This window comes from Haplochromis burtoni, unplaced genomic scaffold (genome assembly GCF_018398535.1).
Source record: "Haplochromis burtoni strain Fernald_Lab_line unplaced genomic scaffold, NCSU_Asbu1 Contig_2473, whole genome shotgun sequence".
Classification (NCBI taxonomy): domain Eukaryota; kingdom Metazoa; phylum Chordata; class Actinopteri; order Cichliformes; family Cichlidae; genus Haplochromis; species Haplochromis burtoni.
The window spans coordinates 1,250-7,279 of NW_024584834.1; the positions used below are offsets into that span (position 1 = coordinate 1,250).

A 6,030-nucleotide genomic window follows, 5' to 3' on the forward strand; every position below is an offset into this window, starting at 1 on the left:
GTTGCCGCACAGCAAGAAGGTCCTGAGCAAAAGTCTTTACAAACTCAACCAGGAAATCATCATGCGAGCAGAAAGAAAGAGGATGAGCAGATAGGTAAGCAAGAGAAACCCGCCAGCGTCCCAGGTTTCCAGAGAAGGTTCAGGTTCCAGGTACCTGAAATGGGATGTAATTCAATTCAATTTTATTTATATAGCGCCAAATCACAACAGTCGCCTCAATGCGCTTTATATTGTACAGTAGATCGTACAGTAATAGATACAGAGAAAAACCCAACAATCATATGACCCCCTATGAGCAAGCACTTTGGCGACAGTGGGAAGGAAAAACTCCCTTTTAACAGGAAGAAACCTCCGGCAGAACCAGGCTCAGGGAGGGGCGGGGCCATCTGCTGCGACCGGTTGGGGTGAGAGAAGGAAGACAGGATTTCAGCTCATTTCCTTTATACGCACCTTTAACAGGAAGAGTTTTATACAGCTAGTGTTTAAAATCCAGTGTTCCTCACAGTACACAGGTAACGAGCATAATGATTATTGAATTAGTAACATTTTCTAAAATCATTGTTTTAGTTAATATTGTATGATAGTGTACACAGAATTATTAGCTCAGTAGGCAGAGTGGTCGCCCCGTGATCATAAGGTCAGGGGTTGAATCCACCGAATAGTTACCTTGTGGTACCCCTGAGCGAGGTACCATCAAGGTACCAATCGTGTGCACTGAACTGGTAGCACTCATGGTCTCAAAGGTTTAAAATAAAAAAAGGTTCAACATATAAACAAATTTAATTTGATCACATATATTGTTTTTGTTTTTTCCCTTTCTCTCTCAGACTGAGCAGCTGTAAGTCTCAGAGAAAGGCTGTGAAAATCTGCTGTCACTGGTCAGCTCCCAGTCCTGTAGTCTGAGAGAGCTGGACCTGAGTACCAACAGCCTGAAGGCTTCAGCAGTAAAGCTTCTGTCTGCTGCAGTGGAGAGTCCACACGCCAAACTGAATGTTCTGAGGTCAGATCAATTTGTATTCTGTTTATTTCTGTTTGTTTGTGTTTGATGTTTGTTTTTGTTTATGTCTTTATCCAGTTATCCTTGTTTCATAGCATTTTTATTCATTTCCAAGTTAAAGTGAAGCTTTACTAACCTGCTCAGCACAAGACAATAAGCTATTGCACCCTGATTACACTTTAACAACAATCTTTATTCATGTTTTTATCTTCAGACTTAACATCTGTGAACTCTCAGAGGAAAACTGTGAAGCTCTGTCCTCAGTTCTCAGCTCACAGTCCTCTAGTCTGACAGAGCTGGACCTGAGTATCAGAAAGCTGCAGGATTCAGGAGTGAAGCTTCTGTCTGCTGGACTACAACGTTTAAACTGTAAACTGAATACTCTGAGGTCAGATCAGAAAACATTTGTTTTTAGAATTATTAATTAAAGTTCATCCATATGATGTTGTATCTTAGTATGTTTATGTTTCCTTTAAAAATAGAAAGTCAAGATTTAATGTTGTGAAATGTATTAACAAACTCTACATGAGTATTTGTTGTATAGACTGTCTTTTATTTTTCAGACTGAGTGGCTGTAACCTGTCAGAGAGAAGCTGTGAAGCTCTGTCCTCAGTCCTCAGCTCCCAGTCCTCCAGTCTGAGAGAGCTGGACCTGAGTAACTCTGACCTGCAGGATTCAGGAGTGAAGCTTCTGTCGCTGGACTAAAGAGTTCACAGTGTGCAGTGGAAACTCTCAGGTCAGGATTCAAACTTTTCCACAGATGATCATTTGAAATGTGACTTATATTATTGTATAAACAGGTAACTTTTATACAGCTGTCAAGTGAACTTTTATTCACATTTGAGTGGATAATTGGACTCTGAATTACTAAAAGTTGTTATAGTCATGTCTTTGTTTATTTAAAAAAATACTTCATGAACTGCCTAATTTAAAGATTTAGGCTCCTTTGGGCCCATAATATAGTATAAGGTGACCTTCACGGGCTGCGCTGTGATGGGCGCACATCTACACTTCTACCCTATATATTATTTTATTTTTGTTTGGGGACATTGGCTTAGTGAAAAACTGCGAGAGATTGGCGGCGACTTGATGGTTCCTTTTTTTTTATTCACAGTACTTACTTAATTTTAAAGGCTGATTTTTCAAAATGAATAGATGTTATCTTTTCTTCTACAACACTTGGAGCCACCAAATCTTCGCTTGATTTATTCATTACAGTTTGATTTAAAGATAATAGACTCGTAACATAATAAATAATTTATTTCACTTCTCTTTTGATGAGAAAGAAGAGAGGAAGGCGCGAAATGAGCCACTGCGCGTTATGGCTAGGCGCAGCTGTATGTGTTCTTCGGCACGACGAGGAGACTGCGGGTAATCCGCACACTCTCTTGCTCACAATTTCATCCCAGCAGAGAGAGAGGCTGCAAATGATCACAGTAGTAATGGCCATAGTTTGATAGAACAGGCAGTCTTACCTGCAGATAATACAGGGTTCTGGTGCCGATGTGGGGGAGGGGACTCGCCCGGTACTAACTACATACTACTAACTACCTCATCCAGATGTCTTCCCTACTAACCCTGATAAGAAGTAACTGCAGTAGCCTTATAGGTCAAATCAGTTTCACCTGTTAAAGGTAGCTCCACTATTAATGGTGTCACTTGTTATTTCTGGGATGAGTTTAGTAGCCTGAACAGCTGCTCAAAGGAAAGGTTATTTTTATTATTATTATTTAATTATTAAGTCCGGGGGAACCTGCAAGAGCTGTTTGCACAAAGAATAATACTCAGACTTTTAGGTTTTATCGTTTTACACAAGGTTTAAAAATGAATGTCCACAATTGAATTGCAGAAATTGTTATTGAGCTAATACTGATGTAGTTGTTATCTTTGGTAAGGAGAGGTTGGAGGAAGAATGAGCACAGTCAGGCCTAAAGATGCTCTTAATAATAATAATGGATTGCATTTATATAGCGCTTTTCATTCACTCTCACATTCACACAATGGTGGAGGTAAGCTACAGTTGTAGCCACATCTGCCCTAGGACAGACTGACAGAAGCGAGGCTGCCATATCGTGCCATCAGCCCCTCTGGTCATCACCAGTAAGCGGTAGGTGAAGTGTCTTGCCCAAGGACAAAACTGACCAAGACAGAGAGAGCTGGCTCATCAGACAGACAAGCTCATCTTGTAACCTACTGGTTCGCTGGTCAGCACACAGCTGACTAGCAACCGGCTAACTAGCACACTGGCTAACTAGCACACTGGCTAACTAGCAGATCAGCTAACTAGCAGTCCAGCTAACGGCAGCCACAAGCTGAAGGACGATTAAATGTAGTGGAGATATCAGGGATGACACTGGTGTGTCCGATTCACTCTTTAGCACTCTGTTCACTCCGGTGTGTCAGCCAGAACACCACTGAAGGCCAAATGATCCCAGCGTGTGGAATAAGGAGCTTAAGGTTCGGTTTGAGGCACTTTATTCTTTCACTGATTGATTCTTGTGGCTGTGATCACGTGTGTGGTTTCTTACAAAAAGGAAGTACACAATACAAATACATGACAAATAAGATGAATAGATAAGTTACATATCCAGTTATATGTACGTACATATATGTACATACATCAGTATAGCTAACACGATAGCCATATATAAGGTTAACAGATCACAGTACTATAATGCAGTAATGTTAAGTACAAAGGTGTATATCTACATAATCTATCTCTTCAGTGATCAGAGTACTGTAGTATACTTCTACTACTACACTATACAAACTAAACCATTAGTGTGACTTTAAGTTACCATCAGTACAGACGAACTGATGGTAGTTGTACAAAATAAAGGCTTTGCAATTATTGTGAAGGGCTTCCGGTTAAACTAAGATCAGCTGATTACCTCATAACAAATTGTTTGCTATAGAACGCAGCTCCCACTCTTCATTAATATCATGTACTGTAACTCCCAAGTAACCATGGTTACCCAGCCACGCCCAGTAGTCTCCGAGAGACCAACAGCTGGTGCACGTTGTAACGCTGTGGCTTTCGTAGTCTCTCCTTTTTCTACAGCTCATGTGTTCTTCTTGTGATGGTGCGTCTTGAGGGAGGCTCATACATGCCGTCATTTGTTGATCCTAAGAACGTTCCTCAGACCGACTTCTTCAACAACACTAATCGGCCTGCAGTTTGTAGCTACTCACTTCACTGTGGCGTTTGTTAGCTTGTCTTTCTTTGGTTTATCTAGACTCCTCCCACAAGCTGATCCTACGTAGTCTGCCCAAGCCTCCCACCGCTGTTTGTTGGGTGGTTTGTTTGCTGCCATCAACAGCGTGTAATGCATTTAAGTGATACTTCAGACATGAAGTACTCGACATAAAAAACTCAACTTTGCTTAAAAATACCTTTAGTTGTATCAACACTGCCCTCTGGAATAATTAGACTTTGGTGACAAACTGATGTGATCTCCATGTTTCCTTTGTTGGACTGTGGGCGAGTGTCAGAACTGAATGTACTGAGTAACATGTAGAGTTTAAATATGTTCCAGTTTTAGAGCTCTAAAGTGCAGCTATCATGTTAGGAATATGTTAGGAATAGACAGTAACACTGAGCACACTGAGGTCAAATCTTTCTTTATCCAGTTCATCTGTAGGCTGAGCTCAGTCCATCCATTTAGTGAAATGATGTTTAAAGGTCTCCTTGTTCTGTGAGCGTGCACAGATCCTGAAGCAGAAAGCCTGGGTTAACAGAGAAATGATCATCACTGTGATGATGCTCATCATCTCTGACTGGGATTTGAGGTTTTGTCAAAGCAGCAAAGAAAGCCTGGCTATGTCTGTCTGACTGGGATTTGAGGTTTTGTCAAAGCAGCAAAGAAAGCCTGGCTATGTTGGACTGGGTGTGGAGCAGCTCCCAGTTTGAGTTCAGGAGACAGACACCCTCTCTACTTTGAAGATCAGCTTCAAACTTTCCTTTTTGATAAAGCTTATAGTTAGAGCTGGATCAGGTGACCCTGAACCATCCCTTAGTTATGCTGCCATAGAGATGGATAACAGACGGATTGTTGTTTTGTGTGTCTGCAGTCTGTCAGGCTGTCTGATCACAGAGGAAGGCTGTACTTCTCTGGCCTCAGCTCTGAGCTCCAACCCCTCCCATCTGAGAGAGCTGGACCTGAGCTACAATCATCCAGGTGACTCAGGAATGAAGCTGCTGTCGGCTGGACTGAAGGATCCAGGCTGGAGACTGGACACTCTCAGGTATGGAGAGAATGTCTGATAGAGGAGGAAGAGCTGGAAACATTTCCTGTGTCCTTCACTCACTTCCTGTTTGTTTCCTGCAGATGAGACATGAACAATCACACATGCAGGAATATTTTCAGGGACAGACACACTAGTCTAGCTGGATAGTACATGGATATTTATGTAGGGGGTCTCCAAGGAGTCTGTTTGCAGGAACATTAATGATAACTGTATCATGTTGAGAGTTTCATTAAAAGTAGACCTACAGTTAGGTCCATAAATATTTGGACAGAGACAACATTTTGTAACTTTAGATACACTTTATTAGGTCACAGGTGTGTTACATGAGATAGTGGCACTGTGTACCTAATAAGTGTCAGCCATGTGTATGTTTCCCATGCTGTATGTCCACAGTCACAGTGACAGTCAGACATGAGGGATGAAACAAGGCAATCATGTTCATCTGGCTAGTCGTAAAAGAGTGCAGCACAGTGTAGCAGCTCATTTGAAATCAATTAATAATGCCCTTAATGTTCACATGCAATCACAATAATTTGTCAAGTGCAATTCTACACATGATACTGTTTCCTGCTTCAAGCAAGCGTTGAAACAGCAAATTGTAGAGCCCTTTTTGCTAATCTTCATTGTGTGTGCCATATGGAAACTCTAAGCTATGCATGACAAGCAATGAACTAGTTTACCCTGTTAGAGATCAATATTTGGACATTCTCATTGCTAAGTAAATGTTAAACAAACTCATACATTACACGTTTCACAATCGGATAGTTATCAAGTCACTACTATGA

The 6,030-nt window shown here is 41.3% G+C and overlaps 1 long non-coding RNA gene across 1 annotated transcript; it reads left to right on the forward strand.

Annotated features, from left to right (window-relative positions):
• Window positions 1-422: 422 nt before the first annotated feature.
• On the forward strand, window positions 423-5,642 carry LOC121811865. Its single transcript, XR_006053862.1, has 4 exons — window positions 423-1,000; window positions 1,212-1,385; window positions 1,561-1,733; window positions 5,069-5,642. It is a non-coding gene; the product is annotated as an uncharacterized LOC121811865 (long non-coding RNA).
• The last annotated feature ends 388 nt before the right edge of the window (window positions 5,643-6,030 follow it).